The sequence below is a fragment of the Pseudorca crassidens genome, chromosome 1, assembly GCF_039906515.1.
Source record: "Pseudorca crassidens isolate mPseCra1 chromosome 1, mPseCra1.hap1, whole genome shotgun sequence".
Taxonomy (NCBI): Eukaryota; Metazoa; Chordata; class Mammalia; order Artiodactyla; family Delphinidae; genus Pseudorca; species Pseudorca crassidens.
The window spans coordinates 61,997,419-62,019,099 of NC_090296.1; the positions used below are offsets into that span (position 1 = coordinate 61,997,419).

The 21,681-nt window shown below is 38.1% G+C and overlaps 1 protein-coding gene across 6 annotated transcripts in view; it reads right to left on the reverse strand.

The window, feature by feature from the left end:
• Positions 1–3,845, reverse strand: part of MIPOL1 (mirror-image polydactyly 1) — a 300,807-nt gene extending 296,962 nt beyond the window's left edge. For all 6 annotated transcript variants that reach the window (XM_067737281.1, XM_067737280.1, XM_067737276.1 and 3 more), the window contains exon 1: positions 3,599–3,845. The gene's annotated coding sequence lies outside the window, so the exon portion shown is untranslated. The remainder of the gene's footprint in view (positions 1–3,598) is intronic.
• Positions 3,846–21,681: the final 17,836 nt, after the last annotated feature.

A 21,681-nucleotide genomic window follows, 5' to 3' on the forward strand; every position in this document is an offset into this window, starting at 1 on the left:
TGTAGGTGGCATGTGAGATGAAACTGAACTATACTCTGCCCATCCCCAGTCCCAGGTATCTGGACATATTAGTAATAAGGGTATTTGCTGGAAAAAAAGTATGAAAGCAACAGATAATAGATCATAGCAGAGAAATATAGTCTCACCTTAAACAAAGTAAACAAGATTAAGTATAACTTAAATGAAGTATCTAAAAATAGAAACTGCAACCAGAAAGGGCAAGGTTTGTCCCCACTGGAATCCTGGAATATGGACAGTCCCAGAGGTCAACAATGGCAATGCACGCAATGAAGGCAACGTCCATGGGAGCAGGTACTCGAGGAAGCTAATGACAACAACTGAACTGACAGATATATCCTGATGAACACAGAAGCATCAATCAGGATCTAGTATCATTACACATTTCTACTACATAAATACCCTACTTGCTCCTATATCAGGTAGGGGTGGGAGGCGGTTTTCACTTGTCAGAGAATCCCCTCCACCAGTATAAACCCTTTACTAGCCATAATAATTTGTAATGACTCAAACTCTGGTGCAAATAGTGCAGTGAAAACATTGCATATAAGTACAACTGTTGTGTGTGGCAATTATAAAGCAGAAAGGCATTTGTATTAGTCAAAATACGTGTGTGTATATATGCACACATAAATCAATGCACAACTGGATCCAAAATTTCTATATAAGAAAGGTTTAAGGACCCTAGTGGGCTGGTGGTGGAAACTGGGGCCCAGTGGTTATCTTAAATCTGTGTCTGCATAACAATCAAGCAAGATCATCCATCTTAAAGAAAACATCACATTGATGGAGACTGCCCCAAGCCTCTCATTAGTATTAGCATATATCTAAGTATATACCTAAATTCATTTCTATAAGCCATCTAAAAAAAAGAAAGTGTTAGCTAAAAATGTTAACATATTTTCAAATTTTTTTTTGGTACTTTTGGTGCTGAGTGAAAGGCGGGGAACAAAAGTAAGAGAAGATGAACTGGACAGCCCAATGGGGCATTTAAGGAAGAGAGTATCTCCAACTTGGGCAGGGGTGCCACAGTTGAGTTTCCTGGCCCAAGCCACTGACTCTTACTTCCTATATTGTGAGCATACTCAATAGGGTAGATATAAATTTCAACCAAGCCATCTCATGATGGAACCGCTCAAAAGACAATATCCAACTCAAAGTATTGCAAAAAGTAGGTATGCTTTTTTATACTTTTACTCAGTGTCGACAACTGCCTGCATATTCATCTCTTTCTTAGCCTTTTATGCAAATCAACAAAGGGTTGTATTTCCTTTCTTTTCTTGCTTCTTAACCTCTTTTTTGTTTGTCAGCTTTAAAGGGATGGGAGATAGTAGGAGCGATAGAACAATTTAGAGAAGTCTCAAATAGGTCTCTAATTATTCTCAAGGTAAAACTGATAAAAAGCAAAGGAAGTATGTTTAGAGATTTGAAATTTAACACCAAGACACTACAGCACACATTACTTAGTACTATTATGTATTTATACTTTTCCAATATAGCCCCATCTAATGATGTCACCAACAATGAGCAGAAGATCAAATGGTCATTTATGAACAGTTATTTTTCAACATAGTAGTGGTTAGCAAAGGATGAAATGAAGGAAGGAAGGAAGGAAGGAAGTTAAAGAAAACAGAAAGGGAGGGAGGGAGGGAGGGAGGAAAGGAGGCAAGGTAGGCAGGGAAGCAAGCAAACAGGAAGGCAAAAAAAAGGAAAGAAGGAAGAAAGAAAATACAACAGAGACTGTATATGGCCTGCAAAGCCTAAAATACAGGCAGTCCTAGCTAGGACTGCTTTAACTGAAACTCTTCAAAGCAAGACTGCCTATACTAACTATCCAGCCCTTTACAGAAAATTTGATAACCCCTGCCAATGGAGATATCCAAATGGCCAATACGTAGACATATGAAGAGGTGTTAAATATCATTAGTCATTATGGGAATTAGGGAAAAACCCCAATGTGATATCACTACCCATCAGAATGGGTAAAATGAAAAGGACAATGCTAAATGTTTCAACCATGTGCAGGAGCCAAAATTCTCAAACACTGATAACAGGAGTGTTAACTGACAACTAACTTGAACAACTTTTTGGTAGTGTATACCAGAAATACATATTTGCGTATCCTATAATATAGACATTTCACCAGTAGGTATACATCCAACAGAAATGTATACGTATGTTCACCAAAGTACTTACAAAAAATGTTCATAGCAGCCCTACTGGTAATACCCCAAAAATGGATGGAATACTGCTACGTAACTTGTATAAATCTCATGAATATAATATTGAGCAAAAGTGAGACACAAAGGACTATAAACTGTATGATTCTATTTATATAAAGTCAATAATAAGTAAATTCATTGATGTTGTCAGAAATTGAGATAATGGTTACCTTTGGAAAGGGGACACAAAGTGAGGCTTCTAGGATGCAAGTAATGTTTTTTCTTGGATATGCACACTTTGTGAAAATTCAATGAGCTGTACACTTATGATTCATGCACTTTTCTGTGTGTCTATTATGCTTTAATAATTAACACACTAGAAACATATCTACAAACTCTATGCGTTTGAAGGAAAATTGTGTACATCTCTCGTTCACTTTTCGGATTTGCCATCATTACCTCTCCCCAATGAGATATCTTAATTCCTGTTACCTTATATAGAAAGGAGCTTTGTTTTAATTAATTCTCTTGGTATACTATTGCACAGGATACCCACATTTATGTAACTGTCATTTTAGGTTAGTTCCACACTAGATCCCAAGGAGAAACTTTGAAAAGCCAGTAACTTGTTATCGTGAAAGTTATCTGGGGAAGGAAAAAAAAAAAGAAAAACCTCCTTAAAATGTTGTTTCGTTTGGCCCTTTGTTTTGGCTCACCTTTGTCTACTACCACTGTGATTTAATCTGCATAAAATGTTCAAAGGAGCTTTTCAAAAAGCCTGTTCTTGTGGAAAGTTTTTTCTTTCTACGACATCCTGTCTAATAATGCTGTTATCTTGTGCTTATCCAGTTCCTTTCATCCATGGAGCTTAAAGTACTTCACAAATGACTGTCGGGTGGTGTCACCTTCCAGTCAGCGAAATGTGGGCCCAGAGACATTGTGAACCCCCCAAAATTCTAACAGTACCTTTGTACAGCATGGGTCAGCGTGCCTAAAGAAGCACACATTCTTTGCCAAAACTTACAAGTGTGAGACCTGAAATACAAAGCGAATGAGTGACTCTCAAGGGCAGAGTCAATCATAGCTTGAGCCAGGACCTGAACCCTCCAATTCACTGCCTCTTAAGGGAAAAGCAAACAAACAAAAACCTACACCCTTTAATATATGCTCAGCTGCAGAACTCTTGTAACAGGAAACAGGGGAAGATGCCGAAATCACGCCCAAAAAGAAGACCGGAGGACCCCACGATGCTGACCTTCGAGGGAGCCCCATCACTCCCGGCCGCACGGGGCCAACCTTCACCGGGTGCAGTTTCTGCGCGGCCCCTTCTCCAAGGAGGCTACGGCCGGAAATTCCAGGTCTGGCCTCAACCCACTCCTTTTCTCCGGTCGCCCAAACCTCCCACCCTGCCCGTTTACCTGAGATACGCCCCGCACCGCCACAGGAGCCGACTCTGCGCGCTCGCCCAGACTTTCTCAGGCCCGACGCGCAGGCACCACGTCAACCAATCGACGCTCACTCGGATCCTCCCAGCCGGGGCTCTTCCGTGCGGGAAGGTGCGCTCGCCTGCGAACGTCCCCACGGGCCGCGACCGGGGAGGGAGCCAGCCGCCAGCCGCGCGAGGGGGCCCAACGGGAGCAGAAGCCGGAGCAGGCGCCGGGCGGGGGCAGGCGACGCGCACCGGGCATGCGCGTGCCGCACCACTAGGGACGTGGGGCGGGGCGGGGCCTCTGGCCAACTGAGCGAGCTTGGGAAGTCTTCGCTGGAGTTTCAGGAAGTAAGAAGGCGGTGTTAGTAGTCTCCCCTCGGCTGCTCCGCAGGGCGCTACGGTTGTCAGGTCTGAGACGACGGACGCATTCTGTGAGAGTAAAATATTCTCTAGACAAAACCTAATGTGGTTAGAGGAGGGAAACGGCGTGCTTAAAAACGTGTCATGTGGCCTTAACTTGAGCGTTGTCAAGTCTCCACAGGAGCAGGCGGAATTGTGGTTTCCGGTGTTGTTTATGTGTGTTTTGGGGTGAGAGGGACAGTGGGGATGGGACCCCAGGGAGAGAAGAGGGCCGTGCTGGGAAGGGATGGTTGAATGAAAAAGGCCGCAGTTGGACTCCAGTTGGATGAGCAAAAAGCAATACCTAGCTCCTAGACAAAGAATGCTTCAGACTAAAACTTGGAGATGGTTAACTTTTGATTTAAGTACTTAAGAAAGAGATATGGATACTTAACGTTCAATATATGGATTCTTTAAGACAAAATGTTGAGCCTTCCAGAATTAAAAAATTAAGTCCTCAATTCATGTACCTCCCTGTTGAAACAAGAAAGGACTATAGCTGATAGTAATTCAAATGTGGTTTTCTTGCATTACAGATCAGTATTTCTTTTACGTATGTCACGTTAACTCCTTAAGACACCACATAGTTATTGAGCACATACTATGTGCCAGGGACTCTCTGGGTTTGCATAATAAGCAATAATGATGATTTCTTACACATCCCCGAAGAACAGGCATAATATGAAGTGTTGACAGTTTCCCAAGTTACTGGTTAAAGTTAATGAAAGGAACTTACACTTTAGTAAAAAAAGTAGTGAAAAAAAAGAAAACATGAAAAAACTGGATGTAAATTAGTTGGAAGAAAATAGGTTATAATATTCACAAACTCTTGGTTATTATATTGTAATGAATGAACAGTGCTCTGAAGAAGTTTTTTGTTTTTAGATTCATGCATTTTTCTTTACTTCAGTAGAGAAATGCATTTTTCTTTACTTCAGTCAAAGTCTGAATCAGATATTTATGGACAATGCATTTTTCTTTACTTTGAAATGAATTTTTCTTTACTTCAGTCAAGGTCTGAAATTTGAAATGCATTTTTCTTTACTTCAGTCAAGGTCTGAATCAGATATTTATGGACAAAAAGTACCATAAAAATATATGAGGCAGAAGAGGAGTGATATAGATTGTCAGAATAGATGGCAAGGGTACCCTAATAAGAAAAAATGATTTGTGAAAAGGTTTAAGGCCAACTCAAATTTATGTAAAAGAAAGGAGGGAAAGTTGCTTTTTCTAGCTAAGGAATAACAAGAAATAAGGGGGGATAGTGACCACAACACTGAGAAAAGTCAAATAATGAATTTATAGGTTAAATTTAGAGAACATGCATATACTATTTTTTTTTGGGGGGGGTAAAGGTTCATTAACCCTAGTTTATTAAAACTCATTATCTGGATGCCAGAAGTCTCCAGGGTAAGGAGAAAATCCATGTTTTCTTTCCTTTTAGTAACATGTTTTTTCTTCCATTGTTTTTATTCAGTGAGTGCAAACATTATGCCTTTTCTCCTTAGTCCTTCCTCCAACTTACCTGAGGTTACTCCTTAATATTCTTTTCCTGAACTTTTCATACCAAAAGAGCTAATTTTTTCTCAACCGCCTTCCACCACCACCATCACTCACATGTACATTTTTCATTCTCTATATGCTAACAGTTGCCAGTCTACAAGGAATGAAAGGCACCAATTAGAGCTTCTCTTCTCAAGCTAATTATCAAAGATGTTGTCTATGTCCTTATCCCTCCTATAAGTTGGATAAGTATGAGAGGGTAAAGAAAATGAAACTCTTTTTCATTACAGAGAGCAGAAGAATGTCAGATTATGAATACCGTCAAGTTCACAAATATCATCAGCCTCCCACAATGTGCCAGCCACCACCAATCAGTTGTGGAAATGAAATAATGAATAAAAACTATGCACAGAAGTAGCTGAGAATGTCATGTGTATTAGTCAGGGTTCTCTAGGGAAACAGAAACTATAAGATTAGTTAGATAGATAGATAGATAGATTTTTATTGTAAAGGGTATCTTGTTTTAATTTGCAGTTCTGAGCTTAATCCTCTCCTGATCTCAGTATCTATTTATCTTCCACCATTCCCTTTCTTATGTACCTAATAACAGAACTTCAAAATACATAAAGCAAAATGTGCTAGCACCACAGAGAGAAATTCACAATTAATATAAAATTATAGTCAGAGATTTCACACTCATCTCTCAAAAATTGATGGAACAAGCAGACAGAAAATCAGTAAGTATATATAAGACTTGAACAACACTATCAACCACAACTCTATTAACCAACTTATCTAACTGACATTTATAGAACACCTGTTAACAGCAGGATACACTTTCTTTTCAGGTCTGCATAAAATATTCCAAGACAGACCATAATCTATATCATAAATACAAATTCATTTAAAGGGATTCAAATCAAGAGTGACATTAAGAAGATGGCAGAATATGCAACTCCATACCCTCCTTCTCCCATGGAAACACAAACTTAACAATAATACATGGGCCAATTGTCTTTGTGAGAAATCCAGAAACCAGTAAAGTGGGTCCTGCACCCAAGGTTAGTGTGAAACCAACTGCATCAATGCCTAGTGGGAAATCTTGTGGCACTCACTTGCAAGTGTTCCACCCCCAATATAACATGATTGGGAGGAAACGCTCAACTCCCATCTTCTCACTGAGGAGAGAAAGGAGTAGAACACATGTCCAGTGATCTGAATTTTCTAGAAAGTGCCTGAGTGACTGGTTTCTATCTTGCCTGAATCTAAGTATTGACAGGAATGGGTGGCCAGTTTGGGGCTGCTGAGAACAAAAGCAATCAATGTGCCCCGGAGTCCACCATACTACAGACAGAAGCTAGGTGGAAGTCCAGTACTACAGCTTACTACTGCACCACAGAGGCCACAGTATTGGACAGATGCGAGAGGGAGATCCTGAGTAGAAACTGGCAAAGCTCTTCAATTATTAGATTACATGCATAAGCCCAAAGTGGTCACATCTCCAGATAAGGCTTTAAGAGGTCTCCAGGATCTCTAGCTGGATTGATTGTAGAAAGTCCTCCCTGTATGAAACCAGACCACAAAAACTGGAGAGGTGGCTGATTTTTCAAATGCTAAAGTCCCAACAGAGGATGACAAGCCATATAAAGAAACAGGGAAACATGACCCATTGAAAGAAATAAATTAAGTTTGATACCTACCCTAAAGAAATGGAGATATATGAGTTACCAAAGAATTCAGAATAACCATCATATGGATGCTCAGTGAATTAAAAGAGAGCACAGATCAATAACTGATGAAGTCAGGAAAGCAATACATTAACGAATGAGAACATTAACAAAGAGGTAGAAACTATGGAGAGGACACAAACAAATTCTGAAACTGAATTCTTCACCAGAGAGAGAAAGAATCAGTGAAATCGAATACAGGACTTTCAAAATCACTTAGGCAGAGGAACAAGAAGAAAAAAGAATGAAGAGAAATAAAGAGAGGCTAAGGGACTTGTGGGACACCATCATGTAGAATAACATAAGCATAATGAGAGTCCCAGAAGGAGAATAAAAAGAGAGGACAGAGAGCCTATTTGAAGAAATAATGACTGCAGACTCACCAAATCTGAGAGAAATGCACATACAAATTCAGGAGGCTCAAAAACTCCAACTAGATAAATGTAAAGACCTTCACTGAGATACATTATAATCAAACTATCAAAAATCAGAGACAAAGAGTGAATCTTGAAAATGGCAAGAGAAAAACAACTTGTCCTGTACAAAGGAGCTTCTATTAGATTATAAGCAGATTTCTAAGCTGAAACTTTTCAGGCTAGAAGGGAGTGGAATGATGAATTCAAAGTGCTGAAGGAAAAAAAAAACCCTGCCAATTAAGAATACTATATTCTGCAAAAAGGTCTTTGAATAACAGAGGAGAAAAAGACTTTCCCAGATAAATAAAATCTGAAGGAGTCCATCACCACTAGTCCTGCCCTACAAGAAATGCTGACGGAAACCATTCAAGTTGAAGTGAAAGAATGATAACACAAAACCGTATGAAAATATAAAACTCCCTGGTAAAGGTAAATTTATAGACAAATATAGAATCCTACAGTATTGTAATGTAGATGCATCAATCACTTTTAAATGTGGTATAGAATTTAAAACATGAAAGCATGAGAAGTAATTACAGATCTGTGTTAATGGATATGCAACATAAAAAGAAGTCATCTTCTTCTGTGTGTGTCAACATAAAGGGTGGGACAGAGATGTAAAGGAATAGAGTTTTATATGCAATTGAAATTAATTTTTTATCAGGTTAAAGTAGATTGTTACAACTTTAAGATGTTATAGGTAATTGCAATGGTAACCACAAGGAAAATACATAGAATATGCATGATGGGGAAGGAGAAGGGAATCAAAACATGTCACTATAAAAAAAATCAATGAGACATTTAAAAATGACAAGAATAAACAAAGGGATAGGAAAAAAACCACAAGACATACAAAAAGCAATTAAGAAAATGGTGGGACTTCCCTGGTGGCACAGTGGATAAGAATCCACTTGCCAATGCAGGGGACATGGGTCCAGAAAGATCCCCCATGCTGTGGAGCAACTAAGCCCATGCGTCACAACTACGGAGCCTGCTCTCTAGAGCCCATGAGCCACAACTACTGAGCCTATGTGCTGCAACTACTGAAGCCCACGTGCCTAGAGCCTGTGCTCTGCAACAAGAGAAGCCACTGCAATGAGAAGCCCGCGCACCACAAGGAAGAGTAGCCCCCACTCACCACAACTAGAGAAAGCCCACATGAAGCAACAAAGACCCAATGCAGCCAAAAAAATAAAAATTAAATCTTTAAAAAAAAAAAAGGAAACGACAATAGGAAGTCCTTCCCTATTAGTAATTACTTTAAATGTAAATGTATTAAACGCCCCAATTCAAATATGTACATTGGCTAAATGGATGAGGAAACAAGATCAACTATGTGTTGCCTACAAGAGACTCCCTTTAGATCTAAGGAAACACAGGTTAAAAGTGAAAGGAAGAAAAAAGATATTCCATACAATCAGAACTTGCCGAGAGCAGGAATGGCCATACTTGAATCAGATAAAATAGACTTTTTATTTATTTTTATTTTTAAAATTTTTGGCTGTGTTGGGTCTTCGTGCTGCACGTGGGCTTTCTCTAGTTGTGGCAAGCGGGGGCTACTCTTTATTGCGGTGTGCGGGCTTCTCATTGTGGTGGCTTCTCTTGTTGTGAAGCACGGGCTCTAGGCACACGGGCTTCAGTAGTTGTGGCTCATGGGCTCTAGAGTGCAGGCTCAGTAGTTGTTGCACATGGGCTTAGTTGCTCCATGGCATGTGGGACCTTCCGGGACCAGGGCTCGAACCCATGTGCCCTGCATTGGCAGGCAGATTCTTAACCACTGTGCCACCAGGGAAGTCCCAGGTAAAATAGACTTTAAGATAGAAACTGTCACAAGAGACAAAGATGGACATTATATAATGATAAAAGTGTCAATTCACCAGCAAGATGTTACAAATTATAAATATACATGCACCTAACATTAGAATTTCTAAATATATGAAGCAAACATTGACAGAAGTGAAGGGAGAAATAGATTACAATATAATAATAGGAGACTTTAATACCCAACTTTCAATTAGAGGTAGAACAGCAAAACAGAAGATCAAATAAGGAAACAGAAAACTTGAACAACACTATAGACCAGTTCAACCTAACAGACATATAAACAACACTACACCCAACAATAGCAGAATACATATTCTTAAGCACACATGGAACATTACCAACATATGTTAGGCCAGAAAACAAGTCTTAACAAATTTAAGAAGTTTGAAATAATATAAAGTACCTTCTCCAATCACAGTGAAATGAAACTAGAAATCAACAACAAGGAAAACAGAAAAGTCCACAAATATATGGAAATTAAATAACTCACTATTAAATAACCAATAGGTCAAAGAAGAAATCACAAGAGAATTTAGCAACTATCTGGAGACAAATGAAAATAAAACTACAACATACCAAAACTAGGGGATGAAGCAAAAGGAATACTAATTGGGAGGTTTATAGTAGTAAATGCTTACATTAAAAAAAAAAAGATCTCAAGTCAACAACCTAACTTTAGACCTCAAGGAACTAGGAAAAGGAGACCAAAGGAAACCCAAAATTGAAAGAAGGGCAGAAATAATAAAGATTAGAGCAGAGATAAATAAAATAGAATACAAAAACAATTTAAAAAATCAACGAAGCCAAAGTTGATTTTTTTAAAGATCAACAAAATTGATAAGCCCTTACGTAGGCTAAGAAAAAAAAAAGACTCACAATTAAATTAGAAATGAAATAGGAGACATTATCATTGATGTCACAGAATTTAAAAGGACCACAAGAGACAACCAGAAACGATTATATGCCAACAAAATGTATAACCTAGAAGAAGTTGACAAATTCCTAGAAACACACAACCTACCCAGACTGAATTATGAAGAAATAAAAAAATCTGAACAGACCTATAACTAGTAAGAAGATTGAAGCAGTAATCAAAAACCTCCCAACAAAGAAAAGTTCTAGACCAGATGGCTTCACTGGAGAATTCTACTAAACATTTAAGAATTAACACCAATCCTCCTCAGACTTCCAAAGAATTGAAGAGGAAAGCACACTTTCAAACTCATCCTATGAGGCCAGCATACTTTGATACCAAAACCAGACAAAGACACAAAAAGAGAAAACTACAGACCAACATCCCTGATGAACAATGATGAAAAAATCCTCAACAGAATACTCCCAAATTGAATCCAACAGCACACTAAAATGATTATCTACCATCACCAAGTGGTATTTTTACCTGGAATGCAAGGATTCTTCAACATACAGAAATCAATCAATATAATATACTACATTAACAAAACAAAGGACAAAAACCACATAACCATCTCAATTGAAACAGAAAGAATTTGACAAAACTCAACACTCTTTCATGAAACAGGGACTTTCCTCATGTTCCAGAGGGTAAAACTCCATGCTCCCAATGCAGGGGGCCCAGGTTTGATCCCTGGTCAGGGAACTAGATCCCACATGCATGCCACAACTAAGAGTCCGCATGCCACAACTAAGAATTCCACATGCTGCAACTAAGAAGCCCACATGCCCCAACTAAGAAGCCCACATGCCCCAAAAAAGAAGCCTGCATGCTGCCACTAAGAAGTCCGCATGCCACAACTAAAGATCCCACATGCTGTAACGAAGATCCCGCATGCCACAACTAAGACCCAGCGCAGCCAAAATTAATTAATTAGTATTTTTTTAAAAAAAAGACTCAACAAAACTAAGAATAGAAGGAAACTATCTCAACATAATAAAAAGCCTATAGCAAACATCATGCTCAGTGGTGAAAGTCTGAAAGCTTTTCCCCTAATATCAGGAACAAGGCAAGGATGCCCACTCTCACCATTACTATTCAACATAAAACAGGATTCCTAGTCAGATCAATCAGGCAAGAAAAACTAATAAAAGACATCCAAATTGGAAATAAAGAAGTAAAATTAGCGCTCTTTGCAGATGATATTATTTTATACTTTGAAAATCCTAAAGGTTCCACAATTAAGCTACTACAGCTAATAAACAATTTCAGCAAGGTTTTAGGATATAAAAAGCAATGCACAGAAATCAGTTATGTTTCTATACACTAACAATGACCAACCTGAAAAGGAAATTAAGAAAATGATTGCACTTACTATAGCATGAAAAAGGATAAAATAATTAGCAATAAACTTAGGTAAGGAAGTGAAAGACTTGTACACTGAAAACTATAAAACATTTGTAAAAGAAATCAAAGAAGGTACAAATAAATGGAAAGACATTCATGCTTGTAAATTGGAAGACAATATTTTTAAAATGTCCATACTACCCAAAGTGATCTACAGATTCAGTGCAATCCCTATCAGAATCTCAATGGCATTTTGTACAGAAGTAGAAAAAAAATCCTAAAATTCATATGGAGCCACAAAACCCTCTGAATAGCTGAAGCAGTATTGAGAAAGAACAAAGTGGAGGCCTCACACTTCCTGAATTCAAAACATACTACAGACAGCTGTAATTAAGTGGCATTTTCCATGTCTCTTCACATAGTCTTCCCTCTGTGCATGTCCGCCTGTGTCTAAATTTCCCCTTTTTATAAGGATACATCATATTGGACTAGGGTCACCCTAATGACCTCATTTTAATTTGATTACTCTGTAAATACCCTATTTCCAAATAGGTCATATTCTGAGGTACTGGGGATTAGAACTTCAACTCATCTTTTTTAGAGGACACAATTCAACCCATATCAATAACTTGAGAAACATGAAAATGAAAACACAACATACAAGGTTATGGGATGCAACAAAAGCAGTGCTCAGAGAGAAATTCATAGCTGTAGATGACTATATTAAAAAAGAAGACATCTCAAATCAATAGCTTAACTTTTACACTTTAAGGAATTACAAAATGGAGAAAACAACCAGCAGAAGGAAAGAAATAAGATTACAGCTGAGATGAATGAAATAGAGAATAGGGGAAAAAATAAAATTAGCTAAACCAAAAGTTGGTTCTTCAAAAATGTTTTAAAATTTTCAAAACTTTAGCTATATTGACTAAGAAAAAAGAGAGAAGATGTTAATAAAATGAGAACTGAAAGTGGGGACGTTACTACTGGCCTTACAGGAGTTGAAAGAATTATAAGAGAATATTATGTACAGTTGTGTGCCAACAAATTAAATAATTTAGATGAAATGGAGACATTCCTCAAAATACACATTACCCAAACTTACTCTAGAATAGAAAATCTCAACAGACCTACAAGTAAAGAGATTGAATCAGTAATTAAAACCATTCCAATAAAAACAAGTTCAAGACCAGATGGCTTCACAGATGAATTCTACCAAACATTTAAAGAATTAACATTGATTCTCCTCAAACTTTTTCAAAAAATAGGAGGAAATACTTCCTAATACATTCTATGAGACCAGCATTTCCCTGCTACCAAAGCTAGAAGAAGATATCACAAGAAAACTACAGACCAATATCCCTTACAATGCAAATATACTAGCAAACCAAATTCAAAAGCACATTAAAAGGATTACACTCCATGAACAAGTGAGATTTATCTCACTTTTGAGGAATAAAAAGGTGTTTGACATAATAGAATCAATCCATGTAGTACATCATATTAATGTAACAAAGGAAAAATACCTACATGATTATCTCAATAGATGTAGAAAAAGCATTTGACAAAATTCAACCTCCTTTCATGTTAAAACACTGAGCAAAATAGGAATAGAAGGAAACTTCCTTAATATGATAAAAAGCATTTATGAAATATCCACAGGTAACATCATGTTTAATGTCAGGAACAAGACAAGAACACCTAATTTCATCACTGCTATTCAGCATTGTACTGGAAGTCCTAGAGAGAGCAATTATTCAAGAAAGAAATAAAAGGCCTCCAAACTGGAAGAGAAGTAAAACTATCCCTATTTGCAAAGGAAATGATTCTATGTAGAAAAAAATCACAAAGAATCCACAAAAAAATTAATACATAAATTCAGCAGAGTTACAGGTTACAAGATCAATATACAAAAATCAGTTGTGTTTCCATATACCAGCAATGAATTATCCAAAAGGAAATTTTTAAAAATTCACTTACTACAGCATCCAAAGTAATAAAATACCTAGTAATAAATTTAACCAAGGAAGTGAAAGGTTTGTGTACTAAAAACTACAAAGCAAGTTGAAAGAAATTAAAGATAATAAAATGGAAAGGCAGTCCATATTCATAGATTAGAAGACTTAATATTGTTAATATTGTTAAGATGGTACTACTGTGCAAAGTGACCTGCAGCTTCAGTCCAATCCCTATCAAAATTCCAGTGGCCTTTCTTGCATAAATCAACAAGCTGATCCTCAAGTTCATATGGAATTGCAAGGGCCCCCAAATAGTCAAGACAATATTGAAAAAGAAAAGCTGGAAAACTTACATGTTCTGATTTCAAAGTTTTCAAAGCTATATTAAACAAAATAGTGAGGTACAGGCTTAAGGATAGACATATTGATCAACGAGAGAGCCCAGAAAGAAACTCAAGTATCTATGGCCAATTGATCTTCGACAAGAGTCCCAGGGCCATTCAGTGGGAAAAGAATAGACTATTCAGCTTTTGGATTTCATGAAAATTAAAAACTTGTGCATCAAAGGACATTATCAAGAAAATAAAGAATGGAAGAAACATTTGCAAATCATATATCTGATAGAGTTTAATATCCAGAATGTACAAAGAACTCTTACAGCTCAATAGCAAAAAGACAAACAACCCAGTTAAAAAATGAGCAATGAATGGGCTTTAATAGGCATTTTTCCAAAGAAGATATACAAATGGCCAACAAGCACGTGAAAAAGATGGCTAACTTCATTGGTCATTGAGGAAATGCAAATCAAAGCCACGATGTGATACCACTTCACATCCTCAAACCAACAGTGATGGCTATAATTTTCTTTTAAATGGAAAATAACAAGTTTGAGGAGGAATGCAGAGGCACAGGAAGCTTTGTAAATTGCTGTGGAAGTGTAAAATGGTAAAGCCACTGTGGAAAACAGTTGGTAGTTCCAGTAATTCCACTTCTATGTATATACCTAAGAGAAATGAGACTTGTACACAAATGTTTATAGCAGCATTATTCATAATAGCCTAAAGGTGGAAACAATCCAAATGTCTATCAACAAATAAATGGATAAACAAAATAAGCAACATACAATGGAATATTATTCAGTCATAAAAAGAAATAGAGTACTGATACATCCTACAACTTGGATGCATTTCTAAAATATGGTGCTAAGTGAAAGAAGTCAGACATGAATGTTTACATATTGTATGATTTTTATATGAAACTTTTATATGAAACATTCAGAATAGGCCAATCCATAGAGACAGAAAGTATATCAGTGGTTGCCAGAAGCTGGGAAAGGGGTAAATGAGGAGTGATTACTTAAAGGGTGTGAGGTGTTCTTCTGGAATGACTATGATTCATACAATGAATTAATATTTATTACATGCCTACTATGTGCCAGGCAGTATTACAGTCACTTTTTCATGGACTTTACATTCAGAAGGAGGAAAAGACTAAGAATAAACAAAAAATACAGAATATATCTAGGTGCTGAAAATTGTAATGAAGAAAAATAAATCAGGCTAGATAAAGTGTGAAAAGTTTAAGGAGAAGTACAATTTTACACAGGTAAAGCCTGCCTGTCAAAGTAATATTTGTGTTGATGGCCTGAAAGAAGTGAAGAAGCAAGTCATGGGAATGTCTAGGAAAAGAACCTTCCTGGCATAAGGAAAAGCAAAATGCAAAGAGGGGGAGCATGCTTGGGAATGTTCAAAGGAATGCCCCCCAAAATTAGTGTGACAAGAGCAGGGTGAAAGAGAAAAGGATTAGGAAAAGAGTCTGAGGACGTAGCCCTAAGCCAAATTACATAGGATCTTTTGGGCTATGGCTAAGACATTGGATTCTATTCTAAGGATGACAGGAAACCACTGGATGGTTTAGAACAGGTGACTAATATCTGAAATATGCTTTAAAAGGATCACTCTGGCTACTGTAACCACAATATTCAATTCAATTTATGGGAAATATCCCAGACATCAATGCCTAGATTATCAGTTCTGAAGTCAGGAAATGTCAGGCTTTCCCACCCAACTCTTCCCCTAAATAGTTTGGTATTAGCCAAGGCCCTCAATCTCTTCACATCTCAATCTCCTGAAATGTCAAATAAGAAATCGATTAAAGTCTCTTCCAGATCTGTCATTCCATGATTGTCAAAAGTTAAAATAGGCTTCACTATTATATTAGTTCTTTTACTTAAACCAGTGATTCTCAACTAAGGGCATTTTTGCCCTGCAGGGGACATCTGGCTATGTCTGGAGACATTTTTGGTTGTCACAAATGGGGAAGGAGTTGCTACTGGCAGCTAGTGGGTAGAGACTAGGGATGCTGCTAAATATCCTGCATTAAACAGGACACCCTCCTATAACAAAGAATTATCTGGCCCACAATGTCAATGGTGCTGTTGTCTAGAAACCCTGACTTGATAAATAGAAAATTCACACTATTTACACATAATAAAATTTATGGCACTGAAGTTAGTATTTTTCTAACTTCAGGTGTATAAAGTTCCTGATACATATTATCAAGTCATTGTTTATGAAAGTCCTTTGACTTTACCACAAGCTATTTACTCTGAATAATTGTACATCTTTTCTGTATGGGTAGAAAAGCTGAAATAAAGATTAGACCATAAAAACAATATAGCTAGTGATTCAGAAATAGGCCTCCTAAATTATATATACTTAGGTTCAAATAATATCTCAAATATTCAGTGTGACTTCAGGCAAAAGTTACTTAACCTCTGTGCCAGAATTTCCTCATTTGTAAGATGAGAATAAGAATATCTCTATGATATTATGAATGAGATAATGGGTAATGAAATTCTTAGCCCAGTGCCTTGCATAAGTAAGCATTACATGAATATTGTAGTTATTACAATTTGCAAGGCAGGCTGAATGTGGCCTGAAGGTTGCAGATTGCTCTTCACTTTTCTATAATCTCTGATTTCCCTCTGCCCTATTCTCTTTTTAAAATATTTATTTATTTTATTTATTTGGTTGCACCGGGTCTTGGTTGTGGCAGGCGTGCTTCTTAGTTGTGGCAGGTGTGCTCCTTAGTTGCGGCAGATGGGCTCCTTAGTTGCGGCTCACTGGCTCCTTAGTTGTGGCATGCATGTGGGATCTAACTCCCTGACTGGGGATCGAACCTGGGCCCCTGCATTGGGAGCGCGGAGTCTTAACCACTTTGCCACCAGGAAGGTCCCTGCCCTATTCTCTTAGTTTGGTTTTTCTAATCTGCTGTGAACCAAGATATTAGATATCCACCCTATCAACCTTTTTAGAATTGGGTCTAAAATTAGTTCCAAGTGAACCTGGGAAGCTCCTAGGAGGAAAGTGCATGGATTTCTGCATGTTGACAGCTCAGAGGTCTTAACTCCTAGATTCACAGTTACATCTCAAATAACAGAACTCTGTAATATAAATGGCCTCTAAGTGTTGTTCTTATATCACAATAATATATTGAAAAAAGCTTCCCAAGTAATTATTTTGTCCATACTGCCCAGTTAAAGTCCCTTGAAACTTAGAAGTGCTCTGTTAGGTGATAGGATAATCTAATGCATCAGAACCTAAGACCTGTCCTAAATGATATGATGCCTTGGTATCTGTAAGTTATAAATCACTGAGAGCTTAGAGCAGTGATACTCAGACCCACAGATTTTAAAGCACATAAGAGTCTTTCATTTGCAAACAGCATTTCTTTAATACCTCTAATACTTCTGCATAAGAATATTCTAGAATAATAGGTCTTTTGAATAGTTCAAGAGTTATAATCTCTTCTATTGGTCAAGATTTCTTAATCTGGTATCCACAGGCAACTCTTCCCAACTTCCCACCGTATTCCATGGATGGGCTCCATGTATGCTAAATTCTGCATTTGTGTGTCTGTGTGTATACAGATAGTGTTTTTTTAAAAATGTTTTAGTGAATAATCTTTTTTTAAAAAAATTATTTATTTATTTTTGGCTGTGTTGCGTCTTCGTTGCTGCATGCGGGCTTTCTCTAGTTGTGGCGAGTGGGGGCCCCTCTTCGATGCGGTGCGCGGGCTTCTCATTGTGGTGGCTTCTCTTGTTGTGAAGCATGGACTCTAGGCACGTGGGCTTCAGTAGTTGTGGCACGTGGGCTCAGTAGTTGTGGCTCGCAGGCTCTAGAGCACAGGCTTAGTAGTTGTGGTGCATGGGCTTAGTTGCTCTGCGGCATGGGGGATCTTCCTGGTCCAGGGCTCAAACCCATGTCCGCTGCATTGGCAGGCAGATTCTTAACCACTGCACCACCAGGGAAGCCCTAGAGAGTGCGTTTTGACTTCTAAAGAAGAGAGTCTCTAGCCTACAATGGCTATGTATCTTTCAGGGAATGGTATTTTAAAATGTGACTCCCAGTTATAGTACATTGAGTACCATGGGATTATATAGCATTTTCCAGTTAGAAACTGATGAAGATAAACTTTAGACTTGAGGAAAACAAAATCTTTGAAAATGAGCAAATACTATAATTTAAAGGTACAGCTCTTTGTTCCTAAACCTTTTCCCAAACCGTGGTTGACACTGCTAGTTGTTTCCCAATATGTTTTTCCCTTTTTCCATAATGGTATATATATTTTTTATGGACACATTGTCACCCGGCAAAATACTACCTTTCCCACCTCCCTTGTACCTAGGTTTAGCCCTAGTGGCCAAGTTCTAACCAATGAGATTTATGTAATTTCCAGGGCTTTCTTTACCCTTCTTACCTTCCTTCCTCTCTGCTGGCCCGAGCTTTATTTGTGGCTTACAATTGTGTCATTACATGAGGGGGAAATAAAGTTCTATCTTGTTTAAGTCACTATTATTTTGGTCTTGAACAGTAGCTGATCCAGTGGCCCAATACAAAAACTTTATTCCAAAAAGACATTAAAGAAATTGTCAGATACTTAAGTTCAGTAAGTATTTTAAGGTTCCCAAAGGTTTAGTTTCTAGTCACTTTGCAAACTGATAAATCAATAATTTAATTATGTAGTTCTCAACCAAGATCAGCTAAATACAGTAAATCAATAATTTAAAAATATCAGCTTGATACTTCAGCAGTTTTGCTCTAATATCAGGACATTATAGCATTATGTAAAATAATAATAGAAAGAGTAATGTGATGGATTGTGTCTAAGGAATCTGAACTAGTAGCTCAAGTAAATTTTACTTCTCCCAGTGCTAAACCTCCCAGCATTCCAATACTGGCCATGGGCAAATTTGGCTGCAGGTAAGAGCTATGCCCCATAATCAGAGCTCTTAGCACAGTGTGTACTTGTTGACTGTGGATTGACAATGGCTGACTCCCAAGCTCCAGAATGTTCTTATACCTAGGCCCTATCTCCTCAGCTAATCTGGAGATTGAGGACTAGACTATCTGTAATATCAGGCCTTGCTTTTTTTAACTCAAAGAAATCTGTTCTAGTGCAGAGAGGTTAAAAAGAGGTAGCAATTTTCTAACAGCGTATTTGGAAAGATGTCTGGGAGAGACTTCTGACTGAATCTGTAGGGATCCTGAGAGATTGAGGTCTTAGTGAGACCACAAACTTGCACCCACCTCCTCAGGTTAAGATATTCAGAGATTGGGGGCTTCCCTGGTGGCTCAGTGGTTGAGAGTCCGCCTGCCGATGCAGGGGACACAGGTTCGTGCCCCGGTCCGGGAGGATCCCACATGCCGCGGAGCGGCTGGGCCCGTGAGCCATGGCCACTGAGCCTGCGCGTCTGGAGGCTGTGCTCTGCAACAGGAGAGGCCACAACAGTGAGAGGCCCGCATACCAGAAAAAAAAAAAAAAATTCAGAGATTAAGATATTTATGAAAAAAAAAGATATTCATGGAAATAATGGATGATGTCAAAAGGCTGTCTTTAAATCTTGACCTGGAAGTATTATTGTATTTCCTGAAATAATCTAGGGAAGGCAAAAATTTACGGACATTGCAACATGGTATGATCTCTTCCATTAGATTATATGCTCCAAGGGGGGATTTTAACTGTTACATTGCCAGCTCTTAATGCTGACACTCAGTAAACTCTCAATGAATGAATGTAGAATTTGGTTCAGTGTGTGCCTTGGGGTTTAATAGTATTTAATAATCCAACAAATTTCTTTAACTTTAAAAAATTCTCTACTTACATATGAGTAAATGAAGTTAATTTTGGTAGCATTTAATTATTTTAGGTTTCAGTGTGACTGAATGTAATTTGGCCTGTGGTTAATATTTAAATCTATAATCCCACGGCTATTAGAAGAGGGAATCCTGGCTATACCATTAACTTATGGTGTGATCTTTGGAAACTTAGTTTCTTCGGTGGAAAATTAGGGAAACATTTTCTATGAGCTCTGAAATTCTGATTTTAGTGCTTAGTATATAATAGGTTCTAGTATTTTTTGAATGAATAAGTGATTTTATATTGTACTCAAGACCTCATATTTAATTAGTAAAAGACTGAAACATAGCTCAAAAGCTTTTACTATATCTAAATAGCAAAAATTTCTTGAAACTATTTCTTGGTAAACATTTCAAACTTAGTAATTTTAATCAAATATGAGAAAATTTGTTTTTGCGTACCTGATCACGTAAGTAGCAAGTCTCTCCAATTCCTCACTTTAAATAATTTTGCCAGTCAGATTATCATTACCAGCTTTTAATAGCTCAGCCTAAGAAATTAAAACAAAGTATAAAACCAATTATTGTATTTTGTACATTTAATTGGAAATCATATATATTAAGTTGAACCTTATTACATATTGCTGATATAATTGCCTTCAAAAATGGCAATTTTATATGGTTCACACTGAATATGTTTAGTATTAAATACTGTGTTTAAGAAATATGACAATAAGGGTTCCAAAGCGTCTCATTCTCCCTTTTACTCCTATCATTTCCTGCCTGTTAGGGGTGTGGCAGGTATTTTTCTAAAATTTGAGAACCTTGTGTCCCTCCTACAGAGTTTTTGCAACTTGTGGTTTAAAAATAGTATAAACTAGTATTTTTGTTTTGCTAACTATCCTAAAGGGCTAGTATGAATAAGTAAACGTTTTACAGAGAATATATTAGTAGTTACTTAATGTTCCTTGATTATTTGGGTCAGTGGTTCGCAAACTTTAACATTCATAACAACCACTGGAGAACTTATTAAAACACAGGTTTCTGAGCCCTATATCCAGAGATTATGATTCAGTAGGTCAGGGCTGGAACATGAATTTACTTTTCTTACAAACGCACACATTACGCTGATGCCCACGGACGTGGGGAATAGATAGAAGAGACTTATTTGTAATAAGGCCTTCCTTTTTTTGGTCTTTCAGTAAATAAAACTCAAGTTGATGAGGTATGAGATATATTGCCTTAAGCCAAAACCATTTCTTAGAAAAGTACTATATACAGTAGCTCAATTGTAAGATACCTGTAAATTGGATTTATTTTGACTTAGTTGCTATAGCCCACAATTTCGGGACAGCTAACTCCAAGGAATTTATTCACCTGTCCCTTCTTTAGAACTGCACTGTGCTCTGGCTTTCCAGAGGGCAAGGGTCGCCTGGACCCTGACGCTGGAGTTCTAGGCCAGGATCACTTTTTTACTTGCGTTATCAGAGGCAGAGCAGCCAGCTGGACAAACTCTGCAGAAGGCTCCTGATAGGGAAACCCGTGGGCGCCAATCTAGGAGACCAAACCGACCTGCGGCGGTCGACCAACCCAATTCCATCCGCGGGTCTTTTCTCCTTCAGGGTCCCTCCCGGAGCCCAGGGAGCAAAGCGGGGTCGAGAAGGAGCACCTGAAGCAGCGCAACAAGCAGGTCCCGACCCGCCGGAGATCACGCGTTGAGTCTGTGGCCCAAACCGCCCGCCGCCTCCGAGCAGTCGCCGGATTGCCGCCCCACAGGGAGCCACTTGGCCCAAGGACTAACCCAGCCCCGGCACTCTCGCTCAGGAGAGGCTCTGCAGGCCGGCA